The sequence below is a fragment of the Furipterus horrens genome, unplaced genomic scaffold (genome assembly GCF_987537825.1).
Source record: "Furipterus horrens unplaced genomic scaffold, mFurHor1.1.pri manual_scaffold_4, whole genome shotgun sequence".
NCBI classification, from domain to species: domain Eukaryota; kingdom Metazoa; phylum Chordata; class Mammalia; order Chiroptera; family Furipteridae; genus Furipterus; species Furipterus horrens.
In genome coordinates, this window is record NW_028327174.1 from 64,249,836 (window position 1) to 64,275,443 (window position 25,608).

Here is a 25,608-nt window from a genome sequence, read left to right on the forward strand (position 1 = left end):
CCATACCCTTCCTATTGCCTTTTTCTGCTTTATTTTTTTCCTAGATCACTCAACACACTATTTTAGTTGTTTATTTACTGTCCTCCCTCCAACCCCTGGAACATTTCTTTTTTAAGTCAGGAAAAAATTGACAAGATAGTTTGCCTATTTTTTAAATCACTGCCTAGAACTACACCTAGCTAGCGCATGTACAATATTTTTTGTTAAATAAATGAATTTTTGGGGTTTCCCTTCCAATGGACTACCTTTATAAGCAATACTGTTTCTAAAGCTCTTCTACAAAAACGAACTTAACAAAATTACTTTAAAAAAAAAGAAGCACTGCCACTTTAAGGGCAAATTCTTAGAGAGAGAGACAGAGAGAGAGAGACAGAGAGAGAGAGAGAGAGAGAGAGAGAGAGAGAGAGAGAGAGAGAGAATATGAATGAGAATGTGCCATGTGTCCTCCTTTCCAGAGCACACCTCAGATTTATTCCTAGTGCTTCTGACAAGATGATTTATAAGGACCCATTTGTTCTCCAAATAATATGAAGAAACACAGCCCAGCTAGTTTTTCATGGAAGTCAAAGGCAGCAAGGGCAACAAAGGAAGAGATCAAGTAAAAAATGCAAAAATTCAACGAAATTCTCTCCTTGACTTGGCTCTGTGAATGAAGAAAGCAGCAAATGCTTATTCGTCCTGAGAATGCCATACACTCACCCTGTTAGCTGCATTCTGACCTAACATGCATAATTATTGCATAATCCTGACAAAGATATAATGTACATATCTTTAAAGTCAGCCAGATGTGTTTGTTTTTAAAGTTTCTATATCCTGTAACCAATTGCTAAAAAACTTTGTAATCCATCTTCAATAGGGCTTTATATTGCAACAATTAAACTCCAACCTGACCTTGTTACTGTTTCTGCTGCTATTTTGACAGCTTTCATTTTGTGGTCATAGGAGTTAAGCTTTCCGTAGAAAGAAGGCACATGTTAAAAACAAGCCAACTACAATAACACAGCTTCCTCAACTCTAAGACACCTTACTTGTTCAAATAAAATTGAATTGACAATATTTTAAGGTATTCTATAGACACATAAAGATCTAAAGAATTTAAATAAAATGAGGGAAAAGTAAGTCTTGATATAATTATCATATTTGGTACAATGAAATAAATGGATAAACTCCACTTCTTCAAACAATGTGAAAAACACATAAAATTGGCCACTCCCCACTAGAATATTTCAATCAAATATCACTGAACTGATCATGGAAAGCCCAAAAAAGGCAAACTACACGTGAGAAATAGGGTGGCAGAACTGAAAGGTGTCCTAAAGAGATGGAAGCCTCAGGTTAAAGTTCAGATGCAGTTAGTTACAGGCTGGCTGTTTGATCTTGGGTCAATGTTCCTGAGAACCTTCTGTATGCCATTTAACCATAGCAGGCCCTGAACATGCAGAGATGAAAAGATCCAGTCTCTTTGTAGGAAAAGTATATTAGCAGGGTAAGTTCCAACTCAGAACACTATATACATAGTCCAGAATTCCAATCAATAAACTGTGGAATTGCTCTACACAAAATGCCATGTAACTTTATAAGTTCATTATGCCTATGCAACATCAAGGCCCTCCTGCCCCTGAAAGAATTATAAAAGACTAATACCACCTTGGTTTTCTTTTGAAGACCCACTTTCTGTCCGTGTGGTGTGGGTGGGGCAGGAGCTCCTTCCAGCTGCCCCTCCTGGGCAGGCATTAGGTCAGGCCGCATATACTGGTCCAGAATTGGCAGTCACACAAGCTGCCTGGATGAGATGCAATCCCAGGAATTTTGTTAGAACTACTATAAAACAGAGACTCTTGTTCTATCAGGAATGGTAGATTATGAGCCTGGACCTGCCATCCTATTAGCACTTTGGGAGAAGCTGCCTTTAAACCATGCCAAGACTGAGAAAAAGAGTCAAAAGGAGAATGACAGATTCCTGGACATGTTGTTGGAACATCTGGATTCATCCATTCCCAAAGCCATAATACCCTGGACTTTTCAGTTATGTTTGTGAATATTGTCCCCATTTTGCTTATCCACTTTAAATTGGCTTTCTGTCACTTGGAATGAGAGGAGTCCTTACTAATACTCTTTCTAAGCTTCAGATTCTTGGTCTGTAAAATAAGGAGGTTGTCTCTAAGATCCTTACAGTTCAGCCATTCTACTATAATACTGAATTCACCAATATTACCGGGTTGCTGTGGTGAACAAGTGAGGTAATGAATAGGAAAGCACTTTGTCAATTTTAAAGTGCTCTACAAAACTATAAGGGTTTATGAAAATGATAATATTCAAGTATATATGTATGTGTGTAAGTATATATGTATATACACACATATATGACCAAGTGTGCACGTGTGTCTGTGTACTAAAAAAATATTGGGAGGTCTAGAGTCCACCCCACTAGTGATACAATTCTATAAGTACAGACTCAGGAAACAGGGAGGAGAACTGTCTCACTCCTGTACTTTTCTCATTTGATCAAATCTCACAGGTTTCTACTAATCATATCCTGTCTTCCTAAGCTCATTACCACACACCAGAAGGGTCCTTCTCTCTCACTTAAGAAAAGATAGTGTCCATTGTTTTTCTTTCTTTTCCTATAAAAGTAACATTTAAGAGCTCCTTGGGGATGTTTAGCAAAACAAACACTTTCAATCACTGATCACTAACTCTGAAAAATAAAGTCAAGGTGTTCCCTTTATTTTCCTCTAATACAGGAAACAATCCTCTCGTGATGCCTACAGGGAGGAAAGGCTCTACAGAATGCAGGGAGTGCAGAAATGAGGGGAGAGAGAAAAGAACATGGTGGAGAGTGACATTCTAAACTGGGTTTCTTTCTCTCATCAGGCATCTTCTTCAGACCCAGTTACATGAGCCCCCTGGGACCCAGCAAGAATGGTGCTGATTTTGTGTCCTGGCTGCACACTGGGCTGAGCAGCTACTACAGGGCAGAAAAGGATAGGAAATGGGAGCACAGAGCTCAGGCAGGCTGGCTGAACTGACCAGGGCACCAAACTGAGGCCTGTGGCCTGGAGAAGACCTTGGTCCAGTTTCCCATAATAGGACAGGGAATGTGAATTCGCAGGGGCCCCCTTAAAGTTCTATGGCTGATGACAAAGTTTGTGTTGATAGCAACGCAAGGACTTACCTAAGTATCCAGTGACAGGAGTACAGGTACAGAGTCACCAAGAAACCAGGGGTGTTGGGGAAAGAGGAGCCAAAGTCAAGGAAAGGTGGGGAGGAGGTTGGGAGAACCTGTGTTCCTGCTATAATTCAGGGGGCCCATTAGGTACATTGGTTGTGATGACTGTTGTCATCTTTTCTATCATCACTGTCATCGTCATCATCAACACAGCCAGTACTTATGTGGAGCTGGGTGCTGGTCTCGGCCTCATTGAATCTTCACAAAAACCTAGGCAGAAGGAACTATTAGTATCCCATTTTTTCTAGCTGAGGGAGCTCCTTCCCCTCTTTGCCCACCACACATTGGAGCGATGATGGGCAAGTCCCAGGGCCCTGAAAGCATCTGGAGGATATAGGCAGTCTTTTCATTTTTGTGGTCTCAGGGCCTAGAACTTGGAGAACTAAGTAGGTTCTTAATAATTTTTTTCTTGAATGAATGAATGAATGAATGAATGAGGCATAAGTCAAAAGGACTAGAAGAACCATGTGCAATTTCAAAATGAATAGTCAGGATATACAGGGCCAATGGCTAAACCACGAAAGAGCTGCAGCTCTCAGACGTGGGTGCCCGGGAGCAGCCCCAGGTACCGAGCACAGAGAGGGAGCACAGAGAGGACTCAGAACTGGGTTGACTGGCTCTAGACTTGACTGCTTACTAGCACCCTCATAGCCAAGGTCCTCCAGATGGTCCTGTTGCTGCCTGACCATTCAGGTGACCTCATACTTGAAAGCCCCAGTCTATTCCAGAATATTTTATGCAGTACCTACCCCCAGCACTTGGTTAATCTGATGCTTCCTAAAATGTCTTTTTGTTCAGTTTCTCTAGCATTACAAGAAAGGGACTGGGACAGAAAAGGTGCAGAAGCAGTGAAGACTGCCTGCAACTGAAAGTGCTGCCAGGACTCGGTACCCGGGGCTGCTCCAGGCACTCACTGCTGAGAGCTGCAGCTCTTTTGTGGTTAGTCCTTGGCCCTTTATTCTCTGACTATTCCCTTTGAAATAGCACACAGTTCTTCCAGTCCTCTTGCCTTCTGCCCCTTCCCAAGCATACATCTTGGATGTTTGATCCCAGTCTCTCAGGACTTTACTTAGAAAATTTTAGATACACCCTGGCTTCCGAAAATGCAGCAGAAGTACTTCAAGAGCTCACAGATTCCAAATACCCAGACCAGTTCAGCCACAGAGAGCTCTTAAAAATATTCTGAGGGACAACAAGAAATAAGCTTCACGTATGAGGTATGTGGGAAAAATATTTTTTTCTATAACAATTTTCCTTCCATAAAGCAAGAAAATCCAAAACATTTAATTAAAAATAAAATGGAGAAAAGTTTACTTTCAACATTTTACAGGATATTAATAAAATATATACACTCTTAAAAGGTTGTTGGAACCATCAACTTTTACCTTTTCTGTTGTGTATGTCTCTAAAAGGGTTTTTAATGGTTGGCTATAATATCAAGCCTGGAATTCTACAATGTCCTTAGAATCCCCTTGCTCACTAATTCTTCCATATTTTTGGTTGTTAGTCCTAGTAGTCAATGAAAGATCCTCTTTACTGGCATTTTTTTATTTTTTTAAATTCCAAAGCTACTTTCCTTTAAGCTTTGTATCTAATGGACTGACATTAGAAACTAGTCCTCAGGAAGAGAGGTCTTCCAAAGATCCCCTCTCTGGACTTGTTTAGGGAGGGAGGGACAGTGGAACTGATCAAAAAGGAGCCACAAGAGAATGAAATCTTTTGCAGAAGCCTATGCTAATGGCGGTGCACCAAGCTCGAAGACCCACTGCTTACTGAAAGCATGTAAACTGGGGAGCTGATGAAAATTCACAGCTGCAAAGTAACAACCAAATCTGCTTCTCCCCTTCTACCCCTCACCTCAATAAGGAGCATCTTCTAAGTAAGAAAATAGAGACCCATTTGAAATGATTCATAGCATCTGGCAGCTTTGGAGTAAATTCACACCCTGTCCTTCCCCTCCCTCCCTCCTTCACTTTTCCATTATCAATCTCTCAGCAGGGTTTGGATTTCAGCATTGGCACCAATAGATAGAGCTGTAATCACGCGCATTCCAGAAACCACTGCAGGCTCCCATGTTGTAATTCCATCCTCATTCCTCAGACACAGATTCCATGTTGCTGCTGCAGATTAAGTCAGTTCTCAGTCATTACAATAGTAATGTCTCATTTACGCCAGGAGCTTATTTTGTGCAAACCTTTAGGAAGCCTCCCTCACTTTGAGGAGGTTCAGATGAAACAGAAATTTGAGTAGAGCACTAAGCCGTCATTTTCTTTTTTGACATGGCTGTCTTATTCTAATGTACCTTTTTTTGACTTTGATTGCTGTGATGACAGTGGGGGTCAAAGTTGTTGCGAGACAAGACAGAAGGCCATCTATCACCATTACGTGGGAATCTCATCTAGCAAAGGATTTATGATCTGCTCATTTCAGCAGAGAGTGAAAAAACCCAAAGCTTGACTAGAGCATCTCTGGTGGTGCATGTAAGTGAGACGGGTTTCACAGAAGGCCTGAGGCTGACTGCAGTCAGTCAGCAGTGCCACAACATGGCAGTTTGTCTGGGATCGCTGACAGGTAGTGGAAGAGTGGCCAGTACCCAGGGCAAAGGCAGTCAGAATGGCACAGTGGTTACTAGTGCAGGCTCTGGGACCATGAACTACAGTCTGGGCTAGGGAAAGTTACTAAGTACCTGGGTATCTGTTTCCCTAACTACTCAGAGGATGGTTACAAGGATTGAATGAGTTAAGATGTGTGCCCAGAACCTCTGGAGCAGCACCTGAAATGCAGTAAATGCTACATAAGCATTTGCAAAACCAAGTTGTTGAGATGGTTGAAGGAGTTGCTGTGAATAAAATATTTGGAATATAGTTCTTGGTACATAGTAGGTGCTGGAGAGTTAGCCATTATTATTGTGAATGTTGTTATTATAATAATAATAATAGTAGTAGTGCTAGTATTCCCTAACATGGTCTGTCTCCCCACCCAAGAAAGCCAAGTCTCGAGCTTACTCATCATGGGCTCATGTCTTAACTCAGGTCATGAGATCGGCAGCATCTGTCTGGGTCACATGTGACTTGTAGGTTTGCTAGTTTTGCCTGGGCTGTTCAGAAATGTTATGAATTAGTTGTAGATATCAGAAATTTCAGTAGCTCACTTAAAATTATGTATTTGTGGCTTCTCTTTAAAAAAAAATCCAGGTCATCCGTCACTGGGCTTGCTCTCCTGCATGGCAACTATGAGGGGGGCTGAGCAAAAAATGCCTCTTTTGATATTTGGGGGGTATGCTTTGCAGCTCACACCAGTCCCCACCAGGTTTATTTCATTCACTCTGTTATCTGCCTGGGCTTTGTAGGCACATATGTTTACAGCCCCAGCCTTTAAATTATTCTAGGTCTCTTTGGCTGATATGCCTTCAGACAGAGTATGTTTTTTTATGGCTCTGATCCCATCTGAGACCTGGAAACTCTCCCCAGTAAAATGCACACAAATACACACGTTCACAGCATGTGATAATTCCAGGGGGATCATGAATCCCCAAAAGCCCAATCATGGAAAAACTCTGAGCATTAAGGGTTTATTCATGAACAAGTAAATTCCAGTAATCCTCAATTTTCCTTAGTTACTATTATATCCACATCATTGCAAGGGGAGAGCATGATTAAAATAAGGCAAGTTCTGAAGAGGCCAAACTGAAGGACTATGCTTAGGAAGATTCGATGCTTCGAATCGATGATAAATTTAGTGGTTGACCTGGTTTCAGTCAAATTTGACATCTTTAAAATAAAAATATTATATGGGTTTGCTATCTCATTTCACTTCGTAAGCAGTCCTCAACCCTATCCCCTTTCCTCCACACACTAACAGGGTCACTGCTAGGCTAGATGGTACAGTTGTGAGCTTTAGAAAAGGCATCCCACAGACAAAGAGAACAAACTGATGCTTGTCAGAGAAGAGGGGGTTCCGGAGACCGGGTGAAAGAGGAGAAGGGATTGAAGGGTACAGATCAGTAGTTACAAAATAGCCATGGGGGTGCAAAGTAAAGCACAGGGAATACAGTCAATAATATTGTAAAAACTGTGCATGGTGCCAGGTGGGTACTGGAAATACTGGGAGGAGCACTTTGTAAAGTATATGATTGTCTAATCACTATTCTGTATACTTGAAACTAACACAAAATAATACTGAATGTAAAGTGTAATTGAAAAAATAAAATTTAAAGTTTTTTTCAAAAAAAAAAGGAAAGAAAGGAAGGAAGGAAGGAAGGAAGGAAGGAAGGAAGAAAAAAGAAAGAAAGGAAGGAAGGAAGGAAGAAAGGAAGAAAAAAGAAAGAAAGGAAGGAAGGAAGAAAGGAAGGAAGGAAGGAAGGAAGAAAGGAAGAAAAAAAGAAAGAAAGGAAGGAAGGAAGGAAGGAAGAAAGAAAGAAAGAAAGAAAGAAAGAAAGAAAGAAAGAAAGAAAGAAAGAAAGAAAGAAAGAAAGAAAGAAAGAAAGAAAGAAAAAGAATATAGCTCTCTCATCCTCAAAATATTTCACTGCCATCTGCTGGGCGAAAAGTGCCACACTAACTACATGTATTCATTCATTATGTGTAAGATGAGAATGACGGCCCCTTGGCTGGGTCTGTGGGCAGCGATGAGCTGCACAGTAGTTTCCAGCGTGATGGAGTTGTAAGCACCCGACACGGACACACCCTTATGACAGAAGGTTGCTATCCAGATGAGGCAGCAGAGAGCGGTGCTTACAAGCCTTGTTCTTTTGAGTCTTAAAAAAAAAAAATAACTACCTACTTTGTATTTATTTTTTATTTATTTTATTTTATTTCATTTTATTCTAATACTCATCTGAGGACATTTTTTTATTGCTTTGAGAGAGACAGAAAGTGAGAGAGAGGGAGAGGGAGAGGGAGGGGGAGAGGGAAAGAGAGAGAGAGAGAGAGAGGCAGAGAGAGACATCAATGTGAGAGAGAAACATTTATTGGTTGCCAACTGGGGACCGAACCCGCAAGCCCTGACCGGAATCAATCCCATGACCTCTCAGTCTATAGAATAACACTCTGACCAACTGAGTCACACTGAATTTTTAAAGTACTTTCTGTTTTGAACAACTTTTAGACATAATGAGAAGCTGCAAAGAAAGAACAGAGTTTCCAAGAAGTTTTAATTTTGTAGCCATAAAAATCAGGGTTTAAATCAAGATTCTGACAAGATCTTGGCAGATGGGCACAGTGCCAACATACTTGAAATTATATGATATTATCATCATCCACTAGCATCAGTTTCCTTAACTGCAAATGAAGATAATAAAAACATCTACTGTTACGGATTATATTAGATTATGTAAAGCATTTATCACAGTGCTTGATACAAAGTAATTAATTGTCATTTATATTGGCAGTAGTAGTAACTGTTATTACTTCTGTGGTCTAATGTTCTTCCTCAACCATAGTATGCTGTCATCCCAGTTTTTTAGGTATAAACTCATAAGTATTCACTGCTAATGAGATGCTTCCATATCCTAGGACACCAATTCCCGGATGACCACACTAGGCATCCCAATGACCAGGAAATACCCAGAAGCGAAGGGCAGAACCAGCCCCAAGCTGAGGGTATGACTAATAAGAACCATCTACTTTGTATCTTATCTGACACCTCTCTGGGGTGTTGCTGTTGCTTTAATTTCATAAAAGAAAAACAACTTCTTAAAAAATTTGGAAAGACTCCTCTCTCAAATTCCAAATCATCTGTCCCTAGCAAGTCTTATGACCATAAAACCATAAGATCCCACTCCAGGTGTGTTAGATTTTCAACAAGAGAAATGAGCTGCATCAAGGACCACGCCTCCTAGAATAGGCTCTGACCCCTCAGGGTTGTGAAGGGGTCCGGGAATTTGTGAACAGAACCCCTGCTCTTAGAAGGGCAGACACTTGGCTCAAAGCCTTCCTAGACTGCTGACACAGCATGCAACCTAAGCTTTTTCATTACAGCATCTGTTTATACAAATTCTGACCAGGTGGCACACTCTTCCCCTCTGCTCTCAGTAACAGTATGCACGACAGAGAACACCTGTTCGAAAAATGGACTGATTAGCCTAAAGTTGGCACACAGCATGGGCTTGGGGCCACACGTGGGGAGGAGAGCCTCCCTTCCTGACAGCGGTTGGCTCTGCTCCTCCTCTTGGCTCTAGTCCACATCCACTGTTAATGGGGTTGATCCATGGGCATGTATCTGAAAGACACTGCTAGGGACATGGGAGGTTTTTCTACCCCCAAACTGCTACTATGTGCTATAACTAGTGTAACAGCAAATGTTTCATACTCTGAGTAGGGTGCTAAAGGTATAAAATGAGCATCATGGTCCTTGCTTTAGGGAGCTTCTTGGGGAGGGGGTTACTACAGATGGTAGAATGAAATGAAAATATCATTTATTGAATGCCCTTCCTGCAATGTAATTTACATACACAGGATCACTTTAAACAAGTCACAATAATTGAATGATATTCATGTTATATTGGTACCATCAATGGAATGTTGTAGAAGCAAAAAGGATGAAATAAATTAGTGAGGTGAATGGAAAAGTGAGAGAGTGAGGAAACCATGGGAAAGGTTTCACAAAAGAGGTGGCATTGGAGCTGGACCTTGAAGGATAAGTAGGAGTTTGTCCACAGAGGAGGGAGAAGGGAGGAAGAATTAGGTGAAGAACAAATCAAATTACAATTTAGCTTAATGCATTTTGGGGAAGTTAATAATAAGCAAATTTATTATTATTTTAAAACTTCATTTTCTTATGAGGACAACACTTCCCATCTTTGAGGCTCTTTACAAATTTTGGACACTTTCATGTCAGAGGAATGGTCCCTCAACCCAGTGGACATAGCAATACAAGTCATACAACCCACTTAGTGCTCCAAATCTACAGAATATGGTAACTTTACATATGCCTTGTCATTTTAAAATTTCTTTTCAGCTGAGGAACATGGCAACCTAAAGTAGAATACTAATCTAAATGTTATTATGGATGGAGTAACAAAAAATACATTCTACAAGTTCTTTATTCCAATAGTCATAAAGGTCAGAGGCCAGAAAGAATATAAGTTAGAAAAAGGTAGAATATACCAAAGATGAAAAAGAAAAACTTTAAAAATTTTTATATTTCGATTACAGTTTACATTCAATATAATTTCATATTAGTTTCAGGTGTACAGTACAGCACAGTGGTGAGACAATCATATACTTCACAAAGTGATTCCCCCCAATATTTCCAGTACCCACCTGGCACTGTACATAGGTATTTCCTATGCTGTACTTTATATCCCCATGACTGTGTTATAATTACCACTCTGAACTTTTTGTTTCCTTCACCTCTTTCACCCATCCCCCAACACCCCTCCCCTCTGGCAACCATCAGTCTTTTCTCTATGCCTATAAGTCTTTAATTTTGTTTGGTCATTTATTTTGTTCTTTCATTCCACATATAAGTGAAATCACATGCTCATTGGTTGAAGGAATTAACATCATTAAAATGTCCATATCACCCAAAGCAATCTATAAATTCAATGCAATCCCTATTAAAATACCAGTGACATATTTCACAGACCTAGAACAAATACTTCAAAAATTTATATAGAACCAAAAATGACCCAAAATAACCTCAGCAATCTTGAGAAAGAAGAACAAAGTAGGAGGGATCACAATACTTGATATCAAACTATATTACAAGGCCACTGTAATCAAAACAGTCTGGTACTGGCATAAAAACAGACACATAGATCAATGGAACAGAGTACAGAGCCAGAAATAAACCCAGGTCTCTATGGTCAATTAATATTTGTCAAAGGGGGAAGGAGCATAAAATGGAGTTAAAATAGCATATTTAATAAATGGTATTGGGAGAACTAGAATGGTACATGCAAAAAAAGAAAAAAAAACTAGACCACCAACTTACACCATACCCCAGAATAAACTCAAAATGGATAAAAGACTTAAATATAAGCTGTGGCACCATGAGAGCCCTAGAGGAAAACATAGGCAGTAAATTTTAGATATCCCACATAGCAATATTTTCACTGATATATCCTCTAGGGCACAGGAAATAAAGGAAAGAACAAATAAATGGGACAGCTAAAGAAAACATCACCAAAATGAAAAAAGAACCAACCACACTGGAAAACATATTTGCCAATGATACCTTGGACAAGGTTTGATCTCTAAAACATATAAAGAACTCAAAGGACTCAACACCAGGAAGACAAACAATGCAATTAAAAAATGGGCAAGGATCTGAACAGACACTTCTCCAAGGAAGACATAAACAGGGCCCATAGACATATGAAAGGATGCTCAACATCACTAGCCATCAAAGAGATGCAAATAAAAACCACAATGAGATACCACCTCACACCTGTCAGAATGGCCATCATCAACAAATCAACAAACAACATGTGCTGGCGAGGATGTGGAGGAAAGGGAACCCTAGTGCACTGTTGGTGGGAATGCAGACTCATGCAGCCCCTTTGGAAAACAGTATGAAACTTCCTCAAAAAATTAAAAATGGTACTGCCTTGTGACCCAGTGATTCCACTGCTGGAATTATACCCTAAAAATACTGAAACACCAATTCAAAAGAACCTATGCACCCCTATGTTCATAGCAGCACTATTTACAATAGCCAAGTGCTAGAAACAACCTAAGTGCCCATCAGTGGATAAGTGGATCAAAAAACTGTGGTACCTTTACACAATGGAATACTATGCAGCAGAAATAAGGAAGGAACTCCTACCTTTTGTGACAGCATGGATGGAACTGGAGAGTATAATGCTAGGTGAAATAAACGAGAAGGCAGAAGACAAATACCATGTGATCTCTCCTATAAAAGGAACCTAATGAACAAAACAAATAAGCAAAATAGAACCAGAGGCATGCAAGCAAGAAACAAACTGACAACAAGGAGAGGGGAAGGGGAGGAGTATAAGAGTGGAAAGAAGGGGAAGGGTCTAGTCAAGGAACTAGTATAAATGACCCATGGACAGGGACAACAGAGTGGGGACTGACTGTGGGAGAGGAGGTGGGCAGGGCAGGGGAAAGCAACAGGGGAAAATGGGGACAACTTTAATAGAACAACAATAAAAAAAGAAAAGAAAAGAAATACTGACTATTCAAACTTCATTTCTCATGGCAACATTGCAGACAAATTGCTCTAATCAGCAAGTTCAAATCAAGATCCCTTCATTAAAGGGAAGTGGAGTAAGAATAAAAGCTTATTGATCTATTTATTATTGACCTGGGCCATACATCTAGGTTTACTTTGAACCTAAAATTAGAAAAAAAACTTCAACATATAGAATTAAATAGAGAAAAGAATATCAAAAGCAATGGTTTCTACAATATTTACACCTATAGATGATCGAAATGCAAAAATGTACTAACTTAGTACTGGTGAGCAGTTCAGTAACTAACAATTGTTTTTCTCCCATCCAAGGTCAGAAACAAGAGAGATGTGCAATGGAGCCAGGCAGATAGAAAGAAGCAAAGCATCTCCGTGTAACTAATAAGCTGATCTGGAGAACATGGCTTCGTGTGAGAATGTCAAGGGCTGGCTAGCTCATCCTGAGTCAAGTGGTCTTACACAGTCAGTGTCACTAGCAGTGCTGAACAACCACAGCCCTCTTCAGGAAGCCTGTGTCTGCAGAATGTAAGGCCTCTAGGAGAGCTGACTCCCAAATAGAAGAGAGTGAGGAGCTGTGGAGAGCATGCTCAGCTTTGTTCCCAAACTAACTCCATCTATCAGTCCATCCGCTGTGAGGGAGCAAGTCAGGGGAGAGTCATGCAGCAGGGAGCAGAAGCTTCCTTCCTCCTGCCCAGGAAATACTAGAGATATGCACAGAGTATTGTCTCTACAACAGAATTGAGGACATAACCCAGCTGTGGTGGGGCACGTGGAACACCAGAGAAAAACTCCTGGAGGGGTGTCGAAGGATTAGGAGTTAGGCAAAGAAAGGAAGAGAGAGGCGGGAAGGACGTTCCTGGCAGAGGAAAGAGCATCAGTGAAGACACGGATCTGAGGAATGGTGTGGTGTGTGCTGGGACAACAAATAGCTTGATGTTGCTGGAGTTGTAAGTTCATTCTGGGAGTGGCGAGGTGTGAGGTTTGGTAGATAGGTGGGAAAGGGCAATCTGGCAGAGCCTTGTGTAGCATGGTAAGGAGGCTGGGCTTCATCACTGCGTAAAGGAGCCATTGAAGGCTTTTCCTTAGGGTGTGCTATAACTAGACTTGTGTCTTAGACAGACTGGCTGTTGAGGATAGATGCACTGAATGGGGAAACATCAGGTCGATCAGGGGGACATTCAAGTACTTCCAGGGGCTTGAACTGTGAGAGTGGTGTCAAGAATCAAAAGGAGAGAATGGACTTAAAAAATATTCTGGAGGGCATGACTGGCAAAACTTAGGAAATGCTTTACTGCTGTCTGAGTCTTCTGGCCTCCAAGCTGTCCTTTTTCCATCCTATTCCGAATGCTCTATAGGCTGCCAAAGGTCCTGCCACATGTCAGGCACCACGCTGCATGCTTGGTCTTCATGTTCATTCTCACATTAACCTCATGAGTACTAATAAATCCTGTTTGGCAAAAGAGGAAATTGAGGTTCAGAGAAGTTAAGTCTAAGAAGACCAGGGACTAGATGATGGAGTTGGAATTCCTGTCTCACAGTCTGACTCTCAAACCTGTGCAACTAACCAAAATGGACTCTCCCCCTTCTGCATGCACTCACAGGACACTACTCTTCCACTGTTAATCCCTGATGTCATATAGGTGCCCAAGTGGTCTCCCTGGTCTCCTCTCCTTTTTCATAGCTGCCTCTTGGCCTTTCCTTGCTCTGACAGTTTTCCATTGAGTAGCTCCTTGAACTACTTGCTTTAATTATACAACAACACACATTCCTTTTTTGGATATAAAATATATGCACAAGGTAAAAAATCCAAACGATCTAATTGGGAACACAGTAAAAAGCAAATTCTCCCACAAATCCTTTCTCCATAAGCAACTATTGTTAACAATTAATAGAAAATTCTGGAAAAGTATACAAGAGACACATAAGCACAAATAGGTAATACTTTTTGGACTGTGTATAGAGAGGTTCTCCAACTCTTGTCTTCACTGCTCTCTTCCTGCTCTGGGTTCCTTTTATTATCCACAGAGCAGTGCCCTAGAGTTTAGCACACAATTAATTTCAAGTTGTTTCATAAATATTACCCTTGTCTCCCTGAGGGCAATGGTTATTACAGACACATCAGAGCGTTAGACACATAGTAGGTGTTCAATAAATACGTGCTGATAAGTTAAACCTCTTTGAATTAACTTCATGCTCACTTGAATGCTGTATTGTATGCAAACTTTTTACAGAACTTATCCACATAGCTTTTTAAAGTTACTTTTGTAATAGCTACCTCCTTAATTGGTCATCAATCTCTTTTTAGAACTATAACTGTACAAGTAGTTGAAAAAAAAAACTATCTTTATAAATGCTGACATTATAGTGAATGTAGTCATTCAAAAATAGAAATCTCAAGACACCCAAGTATCATAGAACTGGTCACACAACACAAATTCCAACTCCATTTGGAAGAGTCTGGGTTGTAAATGACAGCAAAATGTAGTGCAGATTCCTCTGGCACTGTCCCAGCAAGGGTTTATTTCTGCCATTTCTACCTTTTTACACTATGCTATATACTCAGTTGGGCTAAACTTCAAATGTTTGCTCTATTATATTAATAATATTCCATTAAAAGGAGACCGTCAGGCTCATTTAATTTACTCTTCAAGGGCATGATAATCTCAGATAATTGATGAAAGACAAAATACTTCATTTTACAGTGAATACTCTAGAATCACACTTTCCTCTCCTATTTTGTAATCTCTTTTATTAAATTCACTTTTTTTTTTTTTTTGCCTCTTGGCAGCTTTCAGTCATGGTTTAAATACCTGGAGTTCTGCTTTCAGGGTAGCAATCTTTGATCCTTATTTTTATGACAGAAAAAGCTTTACAATAGGGTTCATGGCTTGCTCTCTGCATTTTACAAGCCCAAAGAAAATTACATTTCAGAGAAGGTATATTTTTAATTACTAGGAAATGAGTTACAACAAAGCAGCCATAAGAGGCAGTGCAATAAAGACAACCTGAATTAAAAGTCACCATAACAAAGAAAAAAGAGAGAGACACAATGCAATGCACAGTAATAGCTTATTCAGAAGTTAAATACAAAGTGGGGTGAAGAAAAAAGGACATTTTTTTTCACATACAAGTTAATAAATCATTCTATTTTGCAAGAGGTGGGTAAGAAAGAGTCAGGGTCTCTTCTGCAGTGGAGTAGGAGGATGTTACACTCACTTCCTCCCAAGATCAAACTGGAATTACAACTAAAATATAGAGTAATCAACATGAATAACCCATAGAAGACTAGCTGAAGAGAAGTCTTATAACCAAGGATTTACAGAAGCCACAGCGAGACTGGTAGGAAGGACAGAGACACATAAAGGGCTGGCCCTGCTTACATGGATAGCAGCTCAAGTTCCAGAGGGATATCTCAGCTGTGGGAGGTTCCTCCTTAGAAGTGTAAGGTCTCAAGTGCACATGGAACACTTTCTAGGATAGACCATATGATTCTATCAATAGATGCAGAAAAAGCATTTGATAAAATGCAATACCCATTTATGATAAAAACTCTGAGCCAAATGGGAATAGAGGGATTGTATCTCAACAAAATAAAATCCATATATGACATACCCACAGCCATTATCATAGTCAATGGGCAAAAACTAAAAGCAGTTCTCCTTAGCTCAGGAACAAGACAGGGATGTCTTCTTTCACCACTCTTATTCAGTATAGTACTGGAAGTCCTAGCCATAGCAACTAGATAAGAAGAAAAAATAAAAGGCATTCAGATTGGAAAGGAAGAAGTTAAACTGTCATTATTTGCAGATGACATGATATTAATATTATATATAGAGAACCCTAAAGCTTCCACCAAAAAACCACCAGAACCAATAAACATATTCCATTCAAAAAGAAGCAGGATACAAAATGAATATCCAGAAATCAGTTGCATTTTTATACACCAATAATGAACTATCAGAAAGGGAAATTAAGAAAACAATATCATTTACAATTGCACCAAAAAGAAATAAAATACCTAGGAATAAATTTAACCGAGGATGTAAAAGACTTATACTCAGAAAATTATAAGACAATGGAGAAAGAAACTGAAGAAGATACAAATATGTGGAAGCATATACCATGTCCATGGATAGGAAGAATTAACATCATTAAAATGTCCATACTACCAAAAGCAGTCTATAGATTCACTGCAATTTCTATGAAGATATCAATGGTGTATTTTACAGATCTGGAACAAATATTCAAAAAATTTATATAAAAACCACAAAAGACCAGAATCATCACAGCAATATTAAGAAAAGAAAAAAATTGGAGGAATCATGCTATCTGATATTAAACTATACTACCAAGCCAAAACAGTATGATACTGGCATGAAAACAGACATGGAATAGAATAGAGAGCCCAGAAATAAACCTACATCTTTTATAAATTGATTTAAGAGAGAGAGGAAGAGATAGAGAGAATGAAACATCAATGCAAGAGGGAAACATTGTTGGTTGCCTCCCAAATGCACCCAACCAGTTAGGTATGTGCCCTGACTGGGAATCGAACCTGCAACCTTTTGGTGTAGGGCACTATGCTTCAGCCAACTGAGTCACCCACACAGGACAAGCACACAACTTTTTGATCAATTAATATTTGACAACAGAGGCAAAGACATACAATGGGGTAAAGATAGTCTACTCAATAAATGGTGTTGGGAAAACTGGACATATACATGCAAAAAAATGAAAGAAGACCACCTTCAGCCCTGGCTGCTGTTGCTCAGTGGATTGAGCATTGGCCTGCCAGCCAAGTATCGCTGGTTCAATTCCCAGTCAGGGCACATGACTAGGTTGCATGTCAAGTCCCCAGTTGGGGGCCGAGTGAGAGGCAACCACACAGTGATGTTTCTCTCCGTCTCTTTCTCCTTTCCCCTCTCGCTAAAAAATAAACAAACAAACAAACAAACAAATATATAAATAAATAATTTTTTAAAAAAAGAAGACCACCTTCTTACACTATACACAAGAATGAACACAAAATGGATTAAAGACTTAAATGTTAGATTATAAACCATAAAAATCTAGAAGGAAACATAGCCATTAAAGTGTCAGATATTTTTCCTACCAATCTTTTTTCTGATGTATATCTGCTTGGGCAAGGGGAAAAAAAGGAAGAAAATGGGACTACATCAATCTAAAAAGTTTTTGCACAATAAAGGAAGCCATCAACAAAGTGAAAAGACAACACACTGAATGGCAGAACATATTTGCTAATGATATATCTAACAGGGGTTAATATCAAAAATTTATAAAGAACTTATATAACTTGACCAGAAAAATAAACAATCCAATAAGAATGGGCAAAGGACCTAAACAGACATTTCTCCAAAGAAGACATACAGATGGCCAATAGACATATAAAAAGATTCTCAACATTACTAATCATCAGAGAAATACAAATTAAAACTACAATGAGATACCATCTCACACCTGTCAGAATGGCTATCATCAATAAATCAACAAACAACCGTGGGTGAGGATGTGGAGAAAGGAGAGCCCTTCTGCACTACTGGTAGGAATGCAGACTGGAGTAGTCACTGTGGAAAGCAGTATGGAGTTACCTCAAAAATTAAAAATGGATCAGCCTTTTGACCCAGTGATCGCACATCTGGGAATATATACTAAAACAAAAACACTAATTTGAAAGAATATATGCATCCCTATGTTCACTGCAGCATTATTTATAAGAGCCAAGATTTAAAAGCAGCCCAAGTGCCCATCAGTAGGCGAATGGATAAAAAAGCTATGGTATATTGCCATGATGAAATACTACACAGCCATAAAAGGAAGGAAATCTTACCTTTTACAACAGTATGGATGGACCTGGAGAGCATTATGCTAAGTGAAATAAGCCAGTCAGAGAAAGACAAGTACCATGTGATTTCACTTATATGTAGAACCTAATGAACAAATAAACTAACAAACCAAATACAAATACTAATAGATACACAGAACAGACTGACAGCTGTTAGAGGGAAGGAAGGTTGTAGGGCTAAGTGAAAAAGTAAAGAGATTAAGGGGGAAAAAACCTCAAAGACAGACAACAGTATGGTAATTACCAGAGGAAAAGGAAGGTTGAGGGAGGTAGGAGAGGGTAAAGGGGGAATAAATGGTAATGGAAGGAGCTTTGACTTGGTGTGGTGAACACAATACAATATACAGATGATGCATTATAGAACTGTATACCTTCGACCTATATAATTTTATTAACCAATGTCACCCCAATGCATTCAATAAAAAACAGGAAGTAGTAATTGAAATTCAAGGAAAAAAAAACTACTCAGAGTAGACAATTCTTGTTAACTTCAATCCGTTTTAAGGGAACACCATGAAATGAATGAAGTGCAAGAGAGCACAGGTTTTTACACTCTGGTTCTGTAAGTATTTATTGTGTTCTAAACTGTGCTGGTGAAAGATGAAGGTCCTACCTAGAACCTCTGGAGAGTTGACACTTAATTACGTGGAGTTGTGACTTTAAGGATAGGGTTGAAGCTCAGTGGGAGACCTAATATCCCGAGGTTGTGGTAGGAATGGAGGGGGAGGAAGAAGAGAGAAAGAGAAACAGGTGAGGTTTCAGGAATGAGCAAAGATGTAGAGCCTCTCCTGGAGTGTGAATGTGACTCAGTAAGGCTTAAGTTTCCTGTCTCTCTCTCTCTCTCTCTCCACATGCATGCACAGAGGGGAAAGTGGAGTTGAGGGGAGAGGTGTTGTGGATTTCTAAGGCCCTGACAAAAAACCTGAACTTTATCCTGAATGTCATGACCTACAGGAAGATTTTAAGCCAGAGCAGTGGCATGATCATATTTGTATTAAGAAGACAACCAGGTGGGTTCAGCATGGAGGATGGATGGGAGAAGGCAAAGGGAGAGGAAACCAGATCTGCTAGGAGGCTGAGGCAATAATCCCTGTGGCAGGTGAGAAGGACCTGAGCAAGGGTGGGGTAGAGAGAAAGTGGAGACCCCAGGAATGTCAACAGGACAAGTAACTGATGGTGTGAGAAGAGAGCAACAAGGAAGAGCCAGGGGTGTCAGGCCTGGGTGACTGCTGGACGGTAAGGCACTCAGAGGACAAAGATAAACAAGGAGAAGCATTTCAAACAACTCTACACATATGTAGAAGTATGAGTATCAACTTAAAGAAAAGCCACAGGCTGGGTGATATTATGCCTATCATATATTAAAACATAACACAAAACTATAATAAAATCATTTGGGGAGAAGTTATTGTTTAATAATTACTTTGTTTCTGTGGATAATAAAAAAAAATGTCAATGAATAGTGGTAATGGTTGCACAACACTGAGAATGAATTTAATGCCACTGAATTGTATACTTTAAACATGATTAAAATAATAAATTACAGGAATGAATAAAATAGATAAAATGATAAATAAGACAAAAGGCATTTGACAAAGGTATGAGAGGTACACATCTAAAGCACATTCAGTACGGAGAAATGCAGTAGATGACAGAGGACGCATTAATACCAGAGAGACAGAGGGTAAAACTAGCTAAGTCTTCCAAAAAGTCAAGTTAGATACAGTACGAACATTGAAATAAACTCCAGTTCAATGAAAAGAACTTTCAAAGCACAAAAGCAATGGAAGAAATTATAAAGAAAATGATCAACAGATTTTCATATTTAAATAATCTTAATGTTAAAAAATTAAAAGGTAAATCAGAATTGTAAAGAGTTTGACATAAAATGAGAAAGGTTAATATTATTCCATGAAGAATACCTGGGGGATCAATGAAAATTTCACTGAGACCCACAGAGAAAAATGGACAAAAGATGTGAAGAAAGTGCAGTAAAAGGCAAACACATTATACAATAAGTTTATGAAAAACTCTTCAGCGTCACAAATAATCACACAACAGCAAAGCAAAACAATGAGATGTGATTTTCACATATTGAATTGAGTTCTCCAATGCTCAAAAGCCCTCAGGTCAACCGAGTACCACTTTTTCAGAGAGCTCCCTGATGACTTGCAGCGAGAGCCTTAAAAATGTTCCCATTCCTTGATCCAATAATTGCACTGTAGAGATGTATTCTAAAAAATATTTAGAAATATAGCCAAGATTCTTGCTTATTTTAAGTCTTTTTTTTTTTTTCTACTTGGACTTGCAGACCTCTTTGCCTGTAACATTTTTTCCTCATCATTCCTCTAGATAATTCCTTCTTTCTCATCAGGTCTCAGCCCGTTTCTGAACACTGACCACATGCTATCCCTGTCATACACTGCCACAGCATCCTGCAGTCACCTTTATGTCAGTCACTGTGCCAATACTGGCTGCCTTCCTCTTGTCTAGATGTCTCATCTAGGCGGTAAGCTCCATGAGGTCTCTCTGTTATAGATCCATCACCTAATAGAGCCCTTAATACAAATTACTTGTTGAATGAATTACTGATTGCTAAGAAGTGAAACTACAACAATTTTTACTTTTCTTTTCCCTTTATATTCTAAGATTCCTTACAGATGACCTTATGTGACTTTGCTATTCAGGATAAGTACAATAAACCTATTAAAGCAACATGTTTCATACAGTTAACCTTCTACACTAAAAGTCAATACTCTATATAAACTGTGAAATACTTACTTTGTAGGACATAACACTAATAAAAACCTCCCTTTCAGATTTATTTTTAATTTTTCTATAGGAGAAAAATGAAAACAAAGTGAACCACCCTTCCACTTGCAGGCTGGCTCCCCAAGCATAAAACTGTTTCAGTATGTCCAGTCTTATAACCATCCATCTGTCCCCTATGCCTACATGTCCTTGGAGATGCCCAACATGAGAGCCTTCATTTCATGGTTTCTATGCTGTAGCTGCTATTCTGAGAGCTCCCCAATGTGTCCCTTAGATTGTCAGATATAAGTAATATTGATTACTATTGCAGATATCGGCATTTATTTTGACAGGTTAAAACATACCATGTAAATAAGCAACGTGGAGAAAATCTCACTTATACTCAGTCTCCTAAAGTCTGATTAAGAAGAGTAAACACAATCTTTCTTTTCCAAGTAGCAGCAATAGGCTTTGTGATTTTGCTGCCTGAGCCAAACACAGTTTTAAAAGAAAAAAAAAAGGTGTTAAAAACTTGGGCTGGCCTATTTAGAGGTACTGACCCTCTCTGTGTATCTCAAGTAGTGCTTCTTCTAAAGGGAGGCAGATTTGTTGTGTGTGTGAAAGTGGGAGGACAGGTGGTGGGACCACCCTCCTTCCTGCTTATTCCTGCTTTACTAAGTGGGACCCTGGTGAATGTCCACGTAACTCAACCGCTTCTAAAATTCCTTTCAGTGCCCTGTAAGGCTGTGTACTGAAAAGCCATGAATTTTTGCTAAAACAGTCCTCCCTCAGTTTCCACATGTTACATGTTACTGCCAGGCTACAGTATAAAAAAGAAATTACCAGTTTAATTAAAAGTATATTTGAAATAGTATACCATGCTAGGTTTAAAAAAAAATAGATCTATTCTAATTATGGGTAATACTGAATATTAAATGAGAGCCCATTTTGCCTGGGAGAGGTTATTAACAATTTTTTAAAAGAAACAGAGAGAAGCAATGGATATTTGTGTAACAGTTCCTATTCTAAGAGCGCTATTAAGAGTCTCAAAGGGCATATTTTCAGAGTCCCCTGTTATTGCCTTTTGAATATTTAAGGTGAACTGGTTCATCAAATCTCTAAGCCCCCAGCAGCACCGGGATGTGTGTTGAGCCATGCAGCACACACAGCGCATGCGCCCAATAGGGAGAAGGTCGCCACAGAGTTCACAGTGCTCTTTTACATCAATACTTGAGTAACAGAATTAAACAGAGCTCCCCGCAGAATCAGATGTGGCAAGTAAAAGATAACTTTAAAAAACAAGAAACACATAACCCTTGCCTCAAACTTTGTTTATTTAGGTATTGATAATGAAAGCAGTGTCTTTTAAGATTATTCAAGGCGATGCTAAAGATTTACACCACCAGGATATACTTTGTTAGTTTACTTTTAAGTTATATCAGGACATTTAAATTTGCAACACTTATTTTCTTAGTTCTGACTCAGGTGCGCCAATGTTAATCCAGTGCTTCCACGTGATGATCAAACATGTTATTTATTTCTAGAATAGGATCAAAGATAAAATCAACCCCTCAGCGATTCTCTCAGCAAACTTTTCAGTCTTCTTTTTCTTTTCAAAACTAAACAATAGCAAGCACAATAGAAACAGCACATCAGGAAGAACAGTAGCCTGGTTGGATACCCTGAATAACAAAAAGATGGAAAGGGCAGGCACTAGAACATATTTATTAATAGTGTTTATGTTGTACAAGCCTATGGAGGTGGACAGATTTTTGCCATTGAGTCAGGATGTGTCCCTACACCTTTCTGAGCACCAGATTTACTAATGAAATGGTTGCATCTGCTTCCCAGTCAATGCAGCAAAGTAAGACAAACTAACCCTCAGGAGTGCTCTGCTATAACAATAAGGGACTGGTAGGATGGAGGGTATTGGAGCAGCCTTTCTCACTGAAGAGGTAAGGAAGCAGGTGCTTCCTGGAGCAGCCTTTGGTTACCACACATGAGCTACCTTGGACCCATGACTGATTTCTATGAAAAACTGACAATAGTATACTTTTGCATTTTAATATTTTTATAGCAGTTTAAGAAGTTCCTTTGATAATGATAAATCATAGATTCAAAGATATGATTTGATACAATTATATTTTAGGGCTATAATATTTTTACTTTAGAGTATTAAGAGAAATGAGTTTTTATGTAGCTCTCAAGCATAAATATATGTTTATTGTGTTCATGTAATATTCATATCCTTTTACACTTCACATTAAAAGATAATTAAAACAGTATCTTAGGTAGAAGAACAGAATAATTAATACAGCTGACTGTTTATGAAAATGAAAATCAAATAAGCTTGTGGTATGTCCACAATGAAAATACATGAAGTTAGGCAATATTTATATTATGATTGAATCTATACTTAAAAATTATATGCTTATATATCTTAAAATTTACAAATTCTTTTTCTTTGAATGACTTAAACTACATTTAGTTGTAGCTGACTCCCATCTACTGGCTAAAAATGATATTTTTTTGTGAAACCATTCTTTGTCAAGATTTTGACACAAATAAACACAATTTGTAAAATAGATAAAAACCATCACTATGCAACATGATTTTCATAACCAGAGGAAGTAAATTAATATAAAAGATAATATACCATGATGAATAGAATACATGAAAAATAAGAAAAAAGGCTCCCAGGGCATTTAGTACACAGCAAAGAAAAAAATTCAAAACCAATAAAAAGCATTTCAAAACAAACTTTAGGGCTCATCCAAGTATCTGATAATCATTAAATGACAAATACATTTTTTAAATGATTGAGAAACAAAACATCTCGGGATCTGTGAGATCTGTCAGATCTATAAGAAGACAATGTTTCTGCTCACTGTTTTTTAATCAGTGGCTTGAAAGATTTTTAAAGCATATATATAAAAATCGTTGATGACTCAGGAGGAGGGGACATGTACTGTGGGTGAACCAACTCAGGACTGGAAGTGATCTCAACAGGGTGGCACATGGACTGACAATAGTTAATCCCTTATCTCCAGTCCCCAAGCAAAAAGCACTAAAAACCAGAAGTTGTTTTTAACCCCTTTGGTGGCAAAACCTGACTGGAGCTAACAAGAGGTTTGTAAGTTTTTATTAACCCCACTTTGTGCGACTATCCGTACCTTTCATTGCAGCAGTATTCATATGTTTGCTAATAGGGAGCTGTTCCAGGATAATATGGACAGGGGGCATACAGAACAGGTAACACAAGGTTCACTGTGTTACTTCCTAAAGGCTTATAGTTAAAAGCACATCTGCCTTATGGATTTCTGATAAGGGATTGTGAATATGTAACAAAAGTAAACTGAAAGGGGTAAATGTCTGAACTCACCTGGAACCAAAAACCCAACAGCACAAATGCAGAAGGAGAGAGTCTGAGTTTACCAGCAGCAATATTTAATGAAATGAGGTTGGTTAGTTTACAGTGAGCTGCTATTTTTAGAACACCTTTTTGCCCATACCTTTGCCAGTCCTTTTACATAAATAAGCTCTAATTTTGCAATAATTGTGCAAAGTAAAAATAATACTCTCACTTTATAGATGAGAAAACTGAGGCTGTGTTTGGCCAAATGATACATGCAAAGATCACTACGTGGCAGACCCAGGACTGGAGCCCAATTTCTGAGTACCTTTTACTGGAGTACCTTTCCAAGGACAATGCTTTCCAAAACAGGACAGGGAAGGGGCTTGAATCTAAATCATGCAGAGAATATGGGAAGGAGCTGGGAAAGTGTTGCCAGAAAACAGTATTTGGAGCTACTGGAGTGGAGGGTGGGGTAGGATTCAGAGGCACAACAGCTCTCATCAGTATCAGACTTTTATGTGGAAAATATAAACATTTTTTTTTCTAATGGGAGCTATAGGGATTCAGATTCCAGCTCAAGATAAGGGGGCATTTGTAATTTTCAGAGACTTTAAGCTTCACAAAGGCAGGGGTATTTGTCTGTATTGTCCACTGATGTACCTATGTGACTAGAACACAGCCTGGGTAGCAGCAGTCATTCAGAAAATATTTGTGGGATGAATGAATGAGCTGACAAGAAAAGAATAATGTGAGTCTGTTATGAGTGGTGGCCCCTCCCAGGGCAGCCATAGCTCCTGATAAGCTACCTTGCTTATCTTCCAGACCACATTGTATGACTGTTTACTTTGTCCCCCTTCACCAGGTGAGCTCTTTAAGCCATGGATCCTTTTATCTTCAGCATCTGGGCCAATGCTAACACAGAAAAAATGTTCAATAAATGCCGGTTGAGTTAATTACTATGTAAATAAATAGTAGATAGTGGTTACCCAGACTTGCTGTATAACAGATTGCATTTGAGTAAAAAAAAAAAAAAAAAAAAAAAAAAAAAAAATTCTTGGCCTAAAATGTGCACATAGCCCCATTTATTTATGTATAACAGAAGAGGTAATATCCGAGACCACACTAATTAGAATTGAGCCTTAAGATTTCAGCTCTTGGTCTAGAAATATAAACATGTATAATGATGATGCTGGTCATATTACAGAGTACTAATTCTCAACAGCTAGAGCTAGACATGGCTCTCTGAAAAGGAGA

The 25,608-nt window shown here is 38.9% G+C and overlaps 1 protein-coding gene and 1 long non-coding RNA gene across 3 annotated transcripts in view; one reads left to right on the forward strand and one right to left on the reverse strand.

The window, feature by feature from the left end:
• GRIP1 (glutamate receptor interacting protein 1) overlaps nt 1-25,608 on the reverse strand; it is a 681,920-nt gene that overhangs the window by 276,082 nt on the left and 380,230 nt on the right. The gene's annotated exons all lie outside the window — the stretch shown is intronic.
• The window catches only part of LOC150012106 (uncharacterized), a 46,410-nt gene that overhangs the window by 10,543 nt on the left and 10,259 nt on the right, over nt 1-25,608 (forward strand). The window lies entirely within an intron of this gene.